This window comes from Canis lupus, chromosome 14, assembly GCF_003254725.2.
Source record: "Canis lupus dingo isolate Sandy chromosome 14, ASM325472v2, whole genome shotgun sequence".
In the NCBI taxonomy this organism is placed as follows: Eukaryota; Metazoa; Chordata; class Mammalia; order Carnivora; family Canidae; genus Canis; species Canis lupus.
Window position 1 is genome coordinate 8,821,553 of NC_064256.1, and position 17,673 is coordinate 8,839,225.

Sequence of the window (17,673 nt, forward strand, 5' to 3'; positions counted from 1 at the left end):
ACAAATTTCCATGTCTCTGTTCCCCACATCATCCCCTTCACTTGTCTAGCCCAGAGTTCTTTTCATTTTATGCTGTTACAGCATATTTATCATGATACTATATTCTCCATAGTACAAATATATACATAAGGCATTTTCTTCAGCTTCCCCCCCCCAAGGCTCAAATCAGTGCACATTATTAATTAAGCCTCAAAATACCCGAGTGAGATAAACAGTAATGCATACATAATAAGAAAGATGACAAGAGACAGACATTTTATTAAGATGATTAAATGAGTAGTAATTTTCATGTGTGCAGGCGTGAAAGATTAAAACACCCACATCACATTTATACATAGATTCTTGTTGGGGTCACCTGTTGCTTAGACACTACATTGCCGAGGATCTTAGATACTCTCCTTCTTGGTCCTTCCATGATGGCAAGGTCCCTTGAATGATTGGTAACTGAGCTGATAAACTTGCCTGAACCCAATGCATAGGTGGCCCTTTGGGTAATGGAATGGGATGGGGAACACCTCAGATGTCTGGCTGGCAACAGTATGTAGTTGTTTTATTTCATACTTTTTTTTTTTTCTGTTCACACATAAGTTTGGGAAATTTTTATTTCCGTATCTTTAGGTTTACTGATACTTGGTCATGTCCTGTCTATTGGTAAAACTATCAAAGGCATTCTTTATTTCTATTAAGGTGTTTTATATTTCTGGCATTCCTTTTCAATTCTTTCTCAGAGTTTCCATAGCTTTGCTTACATTATCCACCTGGTCTTTCATGTTGCCTAATTTTTTCATTATAACCCTTAACATATTAATCATAATTACTTTAGATTCCCTGTGTGATAATTCCAAAATCTGTGCCGTATCTGAATCTGGTTCTGATGCTTGTTTTATGTCTTCAGACTGGCTTTTTTTCCTTGCCTTTTAGGATGCCTTGCAATTTTTTGTTGCAAGCCAGACATGATATATCAGGCAAGAGGAACTAAGGTAAATAGGCTTTTAGTGTGAGGCTTTATGTCAATCTTGCTAGGAATTGGGCTATTTTTAATGTATTCTGTAGACATAGGTGCTAGATATATAGAGGAAGGAAAATTCCATCCAGACAGATGGATCATGAAAGGCATCAGGAAGCATTGGGGTAGTTTTGTAAGGTGAATGGGATTTTGGTATATGGAGTTAGGGTTGGATACTCTGGATTATACCAAAGGTCAAGAATTAAGAGTGAGATTTGAATACCCTCAAATGTTTCTGTTTGGCTAAGTAGGGGAGTAGTAGGAGTAGTAGGGCAGAGTAGGATTGTGGGGAGAGTTATGGCTGGAGTCAAAATAGACTGAGGACTCAGTTTATAAAGGGTCTTGAAACACAGGCTGAGGAATGTGTATGCTGTACCTTGCCTCCTTGAACAATTACTAAGAAGGTTATACTTGGGTAGTTAAAAGGGCTTGGAGCTGGCTAATGTCAGAGAACACATCCTGGTGTCAGTGAGCAATACTAGAGGGGACTCGATTGCATACCAGGCCTGATCTTACTGTTGTAGTGAAGGTTAATGTGTACAAGGTGGCCCCTGCATGATTCTCTTTCTCAATGGATTTTTTTTTTACCTTTTACATCTTTTCCCTTTCAGCTACATTTCTGATTTTTAAGTAGAAATTATAAAATTAGATTTTTTTCTCTATAGTAATGTTTAGAAGTTTGTAATATAGCTAACACCATAGGAATACCCTATTCTTTGGGGGAGTTTGAATAGGAATGAGGATGAGATGGGTATTCTAGCATTTAAGTGCTCATTGTGGTGACAAAGGGCACCATTAGGAGATATCTGTGGGAGAGTTTCTCTCCATTTTACCTTTCCTAATGGGTCTTAGGCTATCAGGGGCTTGTGATGTTACTTGACAATACTCTTGCCCTGCAGAATCTGCATCTCTCAGGCTCTTTCTTTCTTTCTTTTTCTTTTTTTTTCTCATTAAACTTTTGTTTTAATGGGTCTCAAAATTCTGTGACAGATTTATGGTCAAGTTGTTTCCATTAAAAAGTACTGATTTTAAAAACTAATTACTTAAAACTGCCACACACGCACACAAAAAAACAAAAAACAAAACAAAACAAAACAAAACAAAAAAACCCAAAAGGTTCCAGGCTCTTTCTACTCTGCTTTCACAGATCTGTTCTAAGGAAGGAGTAGGACACTTGTCATTCTCATGTTAGTGTAAATGTATTAATTTTCCCTCTGGCTGTATTACTTTTACATTTTAAGAGTCAACTCTTATGGTACCGTCTTTGCTCCATGTTAATAATGTCAAGGCATCATTGTTCAGGTGGAGAAACTTTGTGGGGATAGAATCAAGGCAAGCTTTGTACTGTCCTTAAATAATATCAAATAGGGATTTGCCATCTCCTCATGTGATTTCCTTGGATGGAAGCTGCCACATGTGGAAAAGAGGCTAATCTATCATGCTCAGTACAGGGCTCCCTGTGTGCCCATTGCTGACTGTCCTAAAGGAAAGAAGGCGTTAATAATATAAGTATTCAAATCTGTGTTTCTGAAGCATGAGTGGATAACACTGAGTAATCACCAGCTCAGAACTGTGAGCGCTGGCAAGGTATCTGGTGTTAGCAAATAATAGAGAAAACTTGTTAAAATTAATATGCAATGTTATGTTTGTTTCAGATGTATAACATATTGATTTGACCATTCTATACATTACTCAATGTTCATCAGGATGAGTGTAGTCGCCATACAACATTATTATACTATTGACTACATTCTCTATGCTGTACATTTCATCTCTGTTATTTATTTATTTATTTGTTTATTTTATAACTGGGAGTTTGTACTCCTTAATACCCTTTATCTATTTTGCCCATTCCTTCCCTGTTCCATTTGGCAATCACCAATATATTATCTGTATTTAAGATTCTGTTTTTTATTTATTTGTTTTTTAGATTTCACATATAAGTGACATGATATAGTATTTGTCTTTCTCTGATTTATTTTACATGCCATAATACTTTCTAGGTCTATCCTTGTCACAAATGGCAAGATTTCATTTTTTTTTTTATGGCTGAGTAACAACCTATTTTATATATATATATATATATATATATATATATATATATGCTTATATGTAATCTATTTTGTATTATACAAAAATAGATTATGTATATATATATACACACACATACACACTTACCTGAGCTACCTAAGCACCTCAATAAAGCATTTCTTGTATTTGCTCAATTCTAGCCTCAGATTCAATTTTTGGTGGAAAATATGGGAAAAAATTGGTGCCCACCTGATGCTTTTCATCTTGTTTCTAACAGTGCTATTTTTGGAGGAGACATTAAAAAAAACAATTGAGTAGTTAAAAGCCTTCCATTGTGACAAAGAAATGTTAAGAAATTTTACTGACAAGAGATCTAAGTGGGATGAATGTAATAGTAGTCTTTAAAATAACAGAGTCAGGAACCAAGAGGACCAATTAGGCTACAAAGAGACACCATTTAGTCATCTCTCCTGAAGGTGAGGGTTGGGGTGAGGGCAGGGCCTGAGGGGCAAGGTTTTTCCTTAATGTTCAGACAGTGTGTTGGCTTGATGTAGGAGCGGGCACTGGCTCAAATTTTAGACAGACAGATCTTTCTCCAGGAGTCCTTGCCTCTGCATTTCCTACTTCATAGGTTTGCTGCCACTCACAGCTTCTGGGATTCCCTTTTCTCTTTCTCTCCCCTCATATCATCCTTATTCTATATTAACATGCCAAAATAAGGGAAACAAGTAGAAAAGATATCACAGTAGGACATTCTATACACCTTCAGGCATACTTTCAGAACCTATTAGCATTGTAGTCAATTGTGGATAGAATGTGAGTTTATAATGAGTATCTAAGTATTGAGGGTGTGTGTGTGTGTGTGTGTGTGTGTGTGTGTGTGTGTGTTGCTGTGCAATTTTCTGACATTCATTCCTGCCTGTCAGCTGGTTAATTCTCAGTTAACATGGAATAAATTGATTTGTATCAAAAAGTTAATTTTCTTTTTTTTTTTTTAAAAGTTAATTTTCATAGGTTAAATATCTAAGAGCAATTCATAGTTTTAGAGAAGACTCTTGAAGATATTCAGGGCGAATTAATTAATCTCAAATGGTAAAATATTAGCATCAGGGCAGTGTCTTTAGACCTTTACCTAAAGAATACCCTTACTGAATGCAGGAAACTTGATGGGGTGTTCACTTACAGGAGGGCTGCAAGGCAAAAAAAAAAAAAATCAGGGAAAAAAAGGGACTCCTAGCCAGTTAAATCAGGTAGGTCTGTCTTGGAGATGAATGTGGGCCAGATGTCTTAGCTGGATTGCCCCATAAGTGGTTATTTCCCTTATTTTAAGGCTGTTCTTTTAAAGATTGTAAGTTGGGGGGATCCCCGGGTGGCTCAGCGGTTTGGCGCCTGCCTTCGGCCCAGGGCATGGTCCTGGGGTCCTGGGATGGGATCGAGTCCTGCATTGGGCTCCCTACGTCGAGCCTGCTTCTCCCTCTGCCTGTGTCTCTGCCTTTCTCTCTCTGTGTCTCTCATGAATAAATAAATAAAATCTTTAAAAAAAAATAAAGATTGTAAGTTGGATCATATCATTCCTCTGCTTAAAGCCCTGAAGTTCCCTGATTTACCCAGAGTAAAAGACAAAGTCCTTTTAAAGGCTTAAAAAGCTCTTTACAGTCTGACCCTTCTTCCTGTTCAGTCATCAGCTCTCATCTTCCTTTTCACTCGCTTCATCCACCCTTGGCTTCCTTGCTCTTCCCCAGGGGAAACAGGTGTGTTCCTTTCCCATGGCCTTTGTACTGTCTGGCCTTTGCCCCGATGTCCACACAGCTCATTCTCATGTCCATCACATAATCTTCCCAATGACAACCAACCAATCCACCCTATTTAGAACTGCAACCTCCTGGCACTCCTGATCCCCTATTCCATGTAGCATTTATTCTTATTTTTTCTATAATATTTAATCATCTTCTAACATGTGATATAACTTACCTGTTCATTATGTTTATTATTGATTGTGTTTTCCCATTACAATATAAGCTACCAGGGAGCATGAAGCTTATCCCAGCTGCATTCCTAGTACCTAGACCAGTGCTTCGTGTAATTTTGGATGCATTTTAGCCACTTGTTGAATGTATTTGCTGAATGAATGAATGTGTATCTTGGTTGTTATTTTCACTTTTTTCTATACTTTCTTAGGGGTTATTTTCTTCTGGCTGCCTTAGAATCTACCATACCCTAGGCCAGCTCATAATTTTGAAGTAAATTGTGTTACATCTGGTACTCAGACAAAAGGTTAGAAAGTCAGAAAGAATGTAAAAAAACTCCAGAGGGGAACCTGGGTGGCTCAGTGGTTGAGTATTTGCCTTTGGCTCAGGGCAGATCCTGGGGTCCTGGGATCAAGTCCTGCATCAGGCTCCCCACAGGGAGCCTGCTTCTCCCTCTGTCTCTCTCTCTCTGTGTGTCTCTCATGAATAAATAAATAAAATCTTAAAACAACAACAACAACAAGTCAAGAAATCCTCTGGTATATATAGCGTATTTGTACACAGAGCACATAATTTTTAACCCTCTCCTCCTCCATGTGATGTTGTATTCAAAATTATTTCATATGAAATGAAATGCATGATAATAGCGACATACATAAAAGACATACAGATGGTGGATATATTTTTATTGGACTTCATATATATAATTTGCCAGTAAAAAATAAAACATAAAATAAGTTAAGTACAAAAAGGAAAAAAGTAATGGATTTTAATTATATTAATATGAATTTTTGAAAAAAAGGATTTTCTTATTCATTGGTCTATCCAGTAATGCATATTAGAATTGAATATTAATTTAGTGACAAATAAGAATAATAAAAAAGAAATTTTAATTTAAAGATGATTACTGAAATTCAGTAAAATATTTGTGTATGAACTAAAATTTGCACTTACCAAACAAAAATACTACATCTCATATTTTGTGTTATTTCCTCAGTTTATGTTTGTTTTTTAAAAAATTAAAATTCCAGTGATCCCTTGGAGTGATGAATTAATTCAAACTTGTTTCTTTTTTTTACAATTCATATCCTATCATTGTTTATTTCTAATCTGTTTAAATGTAAGAATATAGAGTATTTTAGTGATTGGAGGGCTGAAGACATAAACTGTGCCCAAAGTGAGCCAGAATGCTTCCTGAGTCTTCATGAATTTACTTATGGCATGAATGTGTGTATCTGGACCGCATGTGTCTGGAGTCCGCTATATAACAGGAATTAACTGAATTATCTTGCTTGTAGATTATAATGTAAATTAAAAGATGAGTAATAAAATATTTTAACTTAGTTTGCATATAACTTAGTTTGCATAAAATCCAACCATAGCAAATGTTAGAAGATATTCAACAGTGTTTTTTTTTTTTTTTTGAGAGGAGTATTTTATCACTTTTGTTGTTTAGAATTGCTGGCATAGGGTGATAATAATAGAAAAGCAATATTTTGTCAGTTTTAATGTTTTTAAATGTTCGCACCCATTTTTGTCTTCATCCCAGATTGCTCTTTTCCCCCCACCTTTGCCATGCCACTGGAAATACCAGATCTTTTCTTAAACATTCAATCTCCACATTAAAAAAAAGATATTAAAAAAAAGATATTTAGAGCCAGTGATTTCCTTCTTTTAGTAAACTTTCAATTTTGTCCAATTCATGTCTGCATATCATAATTTTTAATCTAAACACAAAAGAAGAAAAAAAATCATTTCCTTTGATCAGAGTGTTTTCTGGAAGATTAAAATGTTTCACACCAGAGGTCACTTGAAGGTGAACCAATATTAATTTTAACATGTCATTTTAGAAGAAACATAAAGATCTCTTTTATAAAAAGAACTTAAATTAGGACAACATAGGATATTCTTATGAGGGAAATCTGTGTATGAGGATGTGAGAGAGAAAAAGGCTGGAATTCTCAGGTATCTTCTCTGTAATGTTTTAACTTGTGAGATAATGGAACTACATATTTTTTTATCATTACTGAAAAGAAAATAGTATTTTCTTTCATGTTGCTTTTTTTTCATATTTAAAACATTCAATGTTGCATATGCTAGAGTGCTGCCAGCACAGACGGTTGTTGCCTCCTTTCCTGGCACCTGGGAATGTTCTGAGCATGAGCCAGTCTTTGGACGGTGGCTCAGTTCCAGAGCTCACATGGAACATACAACCAGATGAAAAACAGGCTGATTTTGTGTGGACCTCATTTATCACAACTTCAGAAAGCAGTAATATTCATCTGAGTTGCTGAGTTTCTGGCGAAGAAAGGCTCTACATTTATGTGGTCTTAGGTGAATTCCTTGGAAGTTCATCTTAAGAATCTAATTTCTAAGCTTTTCATGTTTTCTAATCTTGAGTGAGTTTGGATTCTGTGTATGATGAAGAAGAAGGAAAAAAAAATCACAGCAAAGGAGCAGGAAGTAAAGAAGAATGTTTGGATAGCCAGGATATTTGCCTGTGTTTATTGCTTTACAAGGGGAAAAGCCCAGGGACTTTAAAACTGTCCACTGTTATTTTACATAGCTAGAAATATATATATATGTATATATTTTAATTCGTTCCATTAACTGACTTACAAACGACTCTGAAGTGACAATTTTCATAACCAGAGATTTTTCCTCCCTTAGTGGAAATAAGCATTGCAGTATCTTCCTGAATCTTCTGACATTTTCTGACACAAATCCTTATTTTATTAATTCTTAGGTTCTGAAATTGTCAGGAAAATGATGGTAGGACTCTTGTTACTTCTCACCCACGTCTTATTTCTCTGAGTCCTCCACTTCTACTGGTGAAGCCACCCACCTCCTTCCAGACACACACCTTCTCCTAGGTTAACAGCTTCTTTTGGAATCTTCTCTCCTTTTGGCTATATATGGGAGAGAAGAGACCAAAAAAGAAAGAATACAAAAGGGGAAGATGAAAGAATTCAGTGACAGTGACTCTGATATACAAGGAAAGCAGGGGAACAGTAGCATGAAAGCAGTTTAAAGGTGTGATTCAGGCGGAAGGCAATTTCTTAGGAAACAATTAAAGGTGAAGAAATTAAAAGGCCAAGTCTGTGAAGTAGCAGCAAGAGAAGTATCTGTCAACAGCGTGAAGTTGTGACGACAAAGCACCATTTGATAAATTAGGTCAGTATGAAAAAGACAATTAAGGAGGATGAGAACATTTAAAATGGTAGTGAAATACAGCTTTGAAATGGATACTTAGGTTTATAAAGCAAATTTGTCTCTTGACAGTTGATAATCCAGTTTGAGTTTTGGGATTATCACTACTATTTGGAAAACATGTAGTTACCAAATGTTTGCTGTGTTTTGATATTTAAGTGTTTTTTCTTAGTGAAACCAGTTTAAAAATTAATTTCAATATGCGACTTTTCATGAAAATGTCACCTTCTTAGAGGCCAGTCCAAACCACCTTATCTAAAATTAATACCTTCCTCATTTTTACTTTGTTTTATCTTTATTTTTTTAAAGATTTTATTTATTTATTCATGAGAGACACAGTGAAAGGCAGAGACATAGTCAGAGGGAGAAGTGGGCTCCTATGGGGAGCTCAATGGAGGACTCGATCCCAGGACTCTGGGAACATGACCTGAGCCAAAGGCAGATGCTCAACTATTGAGCTGCCCAGGCATCCCTTTACTCTCTTTTAGTTTCCTCAAGCACTTAGCACTATTTGAAACCGTAATATTTATGTTGTTGTGTTAATTATCTCTTTCTCCTGCTAAAAAGAAGCTTCATGAGAGCAAGAACTCAATTTTGTTTACTATTGTATCCTCAGCACTTGGAAAAAGCCATAGTGTAAGCTCAGTACACATTTTTTAAAATAAATAATAATGGTAGCTAACGTGTTGGAATGCTGAGTATCAGCCAATCCCCAACAATCTCACTCAATGTTTATTGTTGTGAACTCTATTTTACAGATGCTAAAACTGAGGTACTGAGAGGTTAAGTACTTGCCCAAAGCTACTCAGTAACTGGTGAAGCAGAGATAGTAATCCCTAAGGAGGTTGTTTTGGGTTAATATGGTCAAGACAGACTCTATAGAAGAGGTAGAAGGAGCTGAGTTTAGAAACAGCTGAGTTTTGGGACACCTGGGTGGCTCAGCAGTTGAGCATCTGCCTTCAGCTCAGGGCGTGATCCCCCAGTCCCAGGATCGAGTCCCACATCAGGCTCCCTGCATGGAGCCTGCTTCTCCCTCTGCCTGTGTCTCTACTTCTCTCTCTCTGTGTCTCTCATGAATAAGTAAATAAAATCTTTAAAAAGAAGAAAAGAAACCGCTGAGTTTTGGAGTAAAGTGGAGAGGGCCAGGAATTCTGTTAGCATGTCTATCAGCTGTAAAATAACTTTTTCATAAGGGTTTGCTAAAAGGTACCTTGTGAGATAAGATTGGAGAGTGCACGAAGGCCAGTCTGAGGTTGAAATAAATTGTTTAATTTTTTAAAAAGATTAAAAAGTAATTTATTACATCTTTTTCTCAGATTAAATTGTTCTCCTAGTTAATGAAAGTGAATTAGTGAGGCTTTACTGTCTAGTCCCAGTTTAGAAAATACAACAACAATAATACAATAATAATAATACAACACATTATTTTTAATAAATTACATATTGCTTTTAAGAGATAGTTCCAGGCAAAATTATATAATAGGCAATGCTCATAATGCTGATTGATGTTCTCTGCTCCTCCTCTTCTGTCTCAGACCTGGTACCCATGGGAAGCAGAAAGCATATCCAAAAGGGGTGATTAGAGTTTTTCCCATTAAAAACCTTTTTTATGATGGAAAAATTTAAATATGTACAATGGAGAGAGAAAATTATAAAGGAAACCCATTTATCAATCTCTTAGCTTTGCCAGTTATCAACTCATGGCCAAACATGCTTCATTTCAACATCATTTTATCCCAAATATTTCAGGTTGTATCTCTAAAAGATAAAGTTACTTTAAAAAAGTCACAATATTATTATCACACCCAAAGAAATGAGTAATTCTGCATGGGGGTTGTGACTGCAGGACCTATTAACAAAGCGTTAGAGGGTTGAGATTCAACCTGGGATGGTGAAGCACCCAAGGGTTAGCAGTGGTAAGCTGTTGAGACCTCTCTGGAGGCTTGCAGAGATTACTGAAATCCATGGAGACATGTAGCTGTGGGAGAGGTCTGGCAAGAGCTTTGACCTTCTGCAGAGAAACTGCCACTGCCTACCTAGCAGGGACAGAATGAGGGCTATGAATGTCTCGGTTTTACTCTATCCTACCTTCTCATCCCTGGCAGGTCCTTTCCATTGACTAAACACAACAGGAAGCCAGAGGGCAGGCTGACACGTGTCATAGAAGTCAGCCTCCCAGGTACATAGCACACAGCAGGTTGGAGAAGGATGGAGGGTGGATTTGGAGCTGTAGTTCACTCCCACCCAGGATTACCCATCTCCTTCTCTGCATACACCTTCTTCAAAGGATGCCTTTTGAGGCTTGCCTTTCTGTACATCAGACCCAGAATCTCTCACTTTGGGCCTCATCCTCCACCCACATAACTAAAGAAAAGAATCTACTGTGTCAGTATGGATAAGCTAGCAGGGTTAGATATTTTGGTAAAGAAAATCCTTTCCCTTCCCATTTCAAAAGCATTCTTATTTTCAACTGATCTTGATGCTATGAAACAACAACTCTATTTCAGTATACCACCTCTAGCCATTGATAAATCAAGGTGTAAGGGAGCTAGCTACTCTGTCTTTTGAGCTTGCTTCTTTTTGCTGTGTTCCAACTAGGTTTAAAATATTTAGATGAGAAGAAGTAGTTCTGGCTCATTAAAGACAAGCCTCTAGTAAGAAGAAGTTTGGAGTTTGCTGTTAGAAGCCGGCAGGGGTTATAAAATGCAGAGTCTAGTTAAATAAATCCTTTTTTTACTATTAACTCTCTAGTAAGACAGGAGGGAGGAACCAGAAGAATGAGTAGTCTAGCAAAAGGAGAGAATAGGAGTTACTTCCAGTTAATACTTGGTTACCCAGGCAGCCATTCCCTGACTGGCAGAAAGCCATCTGGAGTCTTGCTTAGATAGAAGGAGACCTCAGGTCTTCCTTTCTGAATCTTTCTCTTCTAGCCTGGGAGAAAAGGGGGCAGGAAATATATGAGCAGTGGGTACCACCCCTGGATGGAGGTGTTGAAGGAAGAGCAGTGGCTGAGGGAGGATGGCTGCCTTTTCCCTGGTGCCTCCTTGTTGCGTCTGAGATGGGATGCCAGAAAGGCTTGGAGCTTCTTGAGATTTTCCAAGCAGCAAAACCCATCAGAGCTCCTGCTCTTCACAGCTTGGAAGGTCTCAGGATCACCAAATATTTTAGTGGTTCCAGAGATCTGGAACCACAGAATTTTTACACCATAGAGAAATCTTACAAATGAGATAAGCAATAGAAGTCCAACACTTTTTTGAGTCAAAGAAACAGACCAGGAAGCTTAAGAGATTCTTCAAGAACCACACAGTGATGTGTGTGAGTGATGAGAGGTGTTGCATTTCATTGAGTCTAAGATACACATTTGAACATCCTTGTGACCAGAGCTGTCCTGCAGTTGATGTGATAAAAAGGAAATGAGTTAACAGTTTGCTGGGTAACACTTTTTTCTTTTCATAATAGCATATAAAATAATGGTGCATTGTCTGCTCAGTGATACCTTAGATCCATGGAAATATGGCATAGAAGAGTGAAGCTTTCTGCTGTACTCCCCTTAAATCTTGCTTGTCATTATGATCATCTTGTTTATTTATGTCTTACAGAGATTAGTTATTTAAATTAACAAAATTTTTTTGTTGGTAGGGGAAGTAAACTCAAGGAAAGACTATATCTTCTCTCAGATACCAGCTGTTTATGTTTGGAATAAGTCTGTTTTGCTTAAGCAGCACTAAATACATGCACATAAAGCATGTATGTGCATTTGTGCACACGTGTGCATACACACACACACACACACACACAAACACACATATTTCACAGTAACCTAATTCTCCCTTCAGCCCCCTTCAAGTCCTGCCCTGATTGTAAATGGCTGAAACTGGATGTCAGGACTTCGTGATAATTAGGGTGATGGAAGGGTCCACTTCGAGGAGTGTGGGTTGGGAGGAAAAGACTAGGACCATCTCTATCAAATGCTCTAGGATTGGCCTGGCTCTCCACATCTCACAGATCAGGTTTCTCCTGTGCTCTTCTTATTTTTTCTAAGTCTTGATCTTTTTCTCCTCTTTTCTTTCTTTTTTCTTTGGCTCTCAAAGGTCAAAGAATCAAATAGGTTGTGTTTATTTGATGAAGATAGGAATATTGTATGGTTGTTATACCCCTACCTCAGATTCATGATTCTTGAAATTCTGTGTGGTGAGCTAAGTGCCACAGTCATATTTCTTACTTTCATTATTTTTATACAAAAATTGCAAGTTCATCATAAAAACTAAGCAAGTCACAGGAGAATAAAGAAAGTGAAAACAATGTCCTTAATCCCATTATCCAGAGAGAACTACAATACTTGATTGTCTTTCCCCCAAGTCTGGGACCTGCTTATTTCTACTAAGAAAACACAGATCTGACTTTGCTTTTTTTGGATTGGATCTATTTGACTGATTCCTGAGAACATGGCGGGAAGCAGGCAGGCTCAGCCAAGGTAGGTGCAGTTGTAGGTTGTCCCAACCTTACTCTTACCTCACGTCTACCTGATTGGGAAGTGATCTCCATTCCCCTGAGAGAGTCTCCACATGCCTCAGATCCTCCCCTAATTCACCCTGTAGCCAGAAGCTTCTCTTTTGCTAGAGAACTACTATTTCTTTCTCAGCAGCCTTTCCATAGCTCCCCAGAGGAAGAAAAACAAAAGGCTAGCCCACTAAGCTTGCCTCTCTCCAGATCTATTATTGATGTGAGGGCTCAGAATTTTGCAGCTCCCCAGTGTAATGTATGAAGGCTATGTGGGAGTGTGTATGTGTGTCTGTGAGTGTGTGTGGGGTGACTGAACCTCCTTACACGGTGTCACTCTGCTCCATGCCAGAATCTTCTCTTTCTTTCCTCACACACTATTTTCTGAGGTCATGGCCTTCGGTTGTAAACTTTTCTTTGTTTGCCATGTTTTGGTCAATTTTTGTATTCCATTTTTTTGGGCAAGTTTTTGTTTCATTAAGTTTGAGTAGAGGGAAATAACATGAGCCAGTTTATTCTGTTGTTCAGACCTGGAAATTCCACTGGCAGGTTTCCATTGCCCAGTTTAGTGTGAGTTTGGAAAGCTCACTAACCACCCTTCTCCTCTAAGGATGAGCACTAAGAATCTGAGAGCATATAATGTTGGCTGGGGTTTTGCCTAAGCAGGTCATCCTTGCGCAGGGGCCATGCTAATCTTCTCTGTATCGTTCCAATTTTAGTATATGTGCTGCCGAAGCGAGCACGGTTTTGCCTAAGCAGGAAGTGTATATTTGCTACTTCCCCTTTGCTATAGTATTAGATTAATATTTTCTTGAAAGAGATGTATGTTAATAAGCTTTAAAATGCCATTTCTAGTTTTCTCATGCTTAGCCAATGCTTTTATAAAATCTATTAAATATGTTTTTTTTACATTCCATTAGAGTATTTGTTCTTTAGCTTTGCTTTCCAACTGTGGAAGTAAAGTCAATTTTCAGAATCATCTTTTATTTGCAAAAATAACAAATTAGTATGCTCAAGCCTTTTAAGCATGTATCAGTGCAATATCAATCCTTCAGGGGAGAATCTAGCATTTGGATTATGTTGTTTAAATTTTAGAATGTTCTAATTTAATAAAAAGGCCAGTCTTCTTCATCTTTGCCATTTAAATAACATTAACTCTCATGAAAAAAAAACAGTATGAAGATCAATGGCTCTATACACAGGTACAATTAGGGAGAAAAACATGTGGCGAAATGATTACAATCTGATTTATTTAATGAGATATATGTTAAGGAGATACACATAGATTAATAATTACTAAAAAAAATTCGAAGTCCCTTTCAATCCCATTCTTTCCCCCTGCCTTAGCCCAGAGACTCAGATGGTTTCCTACTCTCATGTATTCATCCTGGCATGTTTGACAACTGTATTATAATCATGCCATAAGCTTTTATGGAACTATCCCAATAGTGTCATGTATTTGAAGTTGGTGGTTGGGTTTGTCTAAAAGCTTTGCCTGTGTTTCTTTTCCCTGAATATTCTATGTAACAATTAATTAGCTCATCTTTAAAAATAGATGCTCGTGGCTAAACTCAGCATACACTCAGACAGTGTTTCCTTTCCACTAATTTTCTATGTTCACAAGTACTTTATCTTGCATCTTATTATCAAACAGTAACCAAATGACTTAGATAAGTAATTTTAGACGAGAGAATATGTAGATTAGATCTGTTATTATTAGTTCACAGAAAGTGACTTGAAGAATACCCAGGAGAGCCAGAAGCAAAGGCTTCACTTCCCTTCTCTGGTCTGATCTATCCATGTAGCTGTGTGTATCATGAATGTTTGGTTAGGTTCTAGTTACAACCAGTCTCCTAAATTTCAGGGTTAGCAAAACACAGATTTTCTTGTTCATGCTATATGCTTATTGTGGACGGGCACTGGACCTGTTCAGAGTTAACAATAGTTATTAGACCTTCCATTAAATCTTGTTATGTGACACATTAATAGAGGAGAATATACATTACTAGCCAAAGGCAGATCCTATCCTGTGTCATTGCCTAGTGGGCTTAAGGAGGGGAGGTTGATAGTGTGCCCCAGAATAAAGGGCTCATAGCACCACAGCCTGAACTTGAGGTTCACATTTGCTTTCCTTCACTAAAACCCTGCCCCTGAATGATGAACTTGCCTATACTTCTGCTGTGAGCCTTCTCTCTTCCTAGATCTTTTCTATTTTAGCTGTATAGTCCCAAGCTATGGCTGTAGAGGGGACTGGCAGGTAGAGGGACCACCCAGGGGCAGGCTAATCCGTCACATTCCAGTTCTGCCCTGAAATTAACCCATAGCTGTTGCAGAGTAGGATGGTGCTACTCTTCATCTGCCCCAATAGTAAGGGACAAGTAAAATTCTATAGAGTAAAAAGAACACAACTCATATGCACAGCACCAGTCTATCTGTCCATACATTGCTCCTCCCTCTTTCATACTGGCTGCCATTTATATCCCACATTAGGTTACTACTAATCTTTTTCTTTCCAGAGTTTCTTCATAGTCTTTATATTAGGTATAAAGATTCTTCTATTTTTCGTGTGTGTGTGTGTATATGTGTGTGTCTGTGTGTGTGTGTGTGTGTGTGTGGCTTCTCTAGGGTGGGGCTAGGGGAGGAATTCAATAGCTCTTGCATGCTGGAAGAAAAACCTTCAACGTTTACATATAGTAGTCATTATGTGGGAACAGTTATTTAATCGGATTCCTGAATGTGTGTGCTAATACATGATTTTGTCAACGAGTGGTGAAAGATCTTAATAAATGGTTACTTTTTCTGAAAAATTCCTCTTATGACATGGCAACCCTATAATCATAAGTAACCCCTACAAGAATTAGCTGCATGGTATAACAATGGGTACTGGTGGTTATTAAACATTAGTCAGTGGTCAAGAACAGCTTAGCCCCCAGTTTTCTACTGCCCTCTTCTGTGCTGAAACACAGGTTCTACCTTCTGTTGTTCCCCTGTGTTATCAAGCTAAGAGAGCCCTTGATTTTCTTCCAATTGCCCAGATCCCATGTTAAATTAAAATGAGCATAAGAAGGACAGGACTGAGGCATCTAGGTGGCTCAGTCAGTTAAGCATCTGCCTTTGGCTTAGGTGATGATCTCGGGGTCCTGGGATTGAATCCCATGTTGGGCTCCCTGCTTTTTGGGGAGCCTGCTTCTCCCTTTCTCTCTGCCCCTCCCTTTCCCCACTCACTTGTACTCGCTCTCAGTCTTTCTCTCTCTCAAATAAATAAAATACTAAAAAATAAAAATAAAAATAAAAAAAGACTGGACTAATTTCATTGTCTTTTTCTACTTCCAGACATGTGATACTGGCCTATTTGTATGCATGTTTTATAAACATTATATTTATTGGGTGGAATTTGGAGGACTCTTTATGACAAAATTTATGAATAAAACTTTTATAAACTGAACTTGCCATTTGGTTCTAGATAACTTCTTTCTACTTTTTCCTTTTCCTTCCTACATGGGCTAATAGGGTTCAACATACCAAATATTTACTTTAGTGTACTTGGTAACTCAGCATTACCCTCCTCAAGTACAGTTGACTTTCACCTCACGGCTGGGGTACAATCTTCTTTGATTTCCCTCATGTACTTGTTTAATGAGTTAACGATTTGGGGAGATATTTTAATTTATATAGGATAATTATAATTTATATAGGATTTATATAGGATATATAAATATCCTATATATATATAAATATATATAAATTAACTATCATGAATCATTTAAAATAAAGAAATAACCATAGTCTGTTAAATCATTTAAAATCAAAGAAATAACCATAGTCTGTTTCAAAAAAGCATATTTTCCCAAACAACAGAGATGTGATTTTAGGGTAAAAAAACACCAGAAATGCCATGCTGGGTTAGATCAGACCAAACTGGATGTATCCTGTTCAGTGCTACAGCTATGACAAAGATGCAACTGTCACTTTGTGGGTAAGTGAGGGGTGGGCACACCCTGCTGACAAGGGAAGTAGCTCTAATTTCTACTCAATGATATGTTGGAACCGTCATCCTAGATTATAGCTAAGTTCTTCTTGGAACCTACTTATACTTTTAAGTCTGTACCAATTCTCAGAATAAAGTTTCATGTTTGACACCTGCTGTGTAAAGTGGTACTCTTTTTTATTTATTCTAAAGCCACTTTCTTCAGGCTTCAAGGGGTGCCTCTAGTTCTAATATACCTGAACTTGGAGAATGAGCAGAGTCTTATTTCTTTTATAATACTTTGAGGTATCTTTAAATGCCTATGCCTTTAAATGTTTAAATATTTAGGTCTTTAAATCCTCATGCCTCTTGTAATATTTTAGGCATTTTTGCATCAATACCAAAAAAACCTAAAAAAAAATACAAAACTCAAATTGTCATGTTTCCAGACTGTTTGAGTTTTGAAAATGTGATAGAACAAAGTAAAGAAATCAGTATTCATTTAAAATGTTTTGTCTTTCGGAAGTTTTACTCAAAACCCAAATAGAGAATATATATAGTACGAGATCCTGAAATCACTTTTAAAGAAACAAAGATTTAGTTCATGGGTTGGAAAACGGAAATGCCAAAATGAATTGATACCTAAGAAATAACCATGCAAGGTGAATGGTACGTTCAATTCAACAAACATGTACTTGAGCATTTTACTGTGTGCCAGTCACTTTTCAAGTCACTTGGAACAGGTTAAATCAAATGTGGTTTTTTTTAGGTCTTCCAATGAGAAGGGACAGCTCATACAAAGCTGAGAACTTAAAACATGTGGTGTTTCAAACCAGGAAATAATGTGGAATAGCAAGAATATAATGTTCCAGGATGGAAGCAGCAAGAAGAGCTTAGAAGGGTTGCAGGTAGGGGCAGGAACTGCATCCTGAGAAAGAGAGCAAGACATGCAATAGTATTTTTGAGGTCTAGGGAAGAGTACTCTTTGAAAA

The 17,673-nt window shown here is 37.3% G+C and overlaps 1 protein-coding gene and 1 non-coding gene across 8 annotated transcripts in view; one reads left to right on the forward strand and one right to left on the reverse strand.

Annotated features, from left to right (window-relative positions):
* GRM8 (glutamate metabotropic receptor 8) overlaps positions 1-17,673 on the forward strand; it is a 731,467-nt gene that overhangs the window by 78,810 nt on the left and 634,984 nt on the right. The gene's annotated exons all lie outside the window — the stretch shown is intronic.
* LOC112675146 (U6 spliceosomal RNA) lies at positions 13,351-13,457 on the reverse strand. The gene has a single exon (XR_003145778.1). It is a non-coding gene; the product is annotated as a U6 spliceosomal RNA (small nuclear RNA).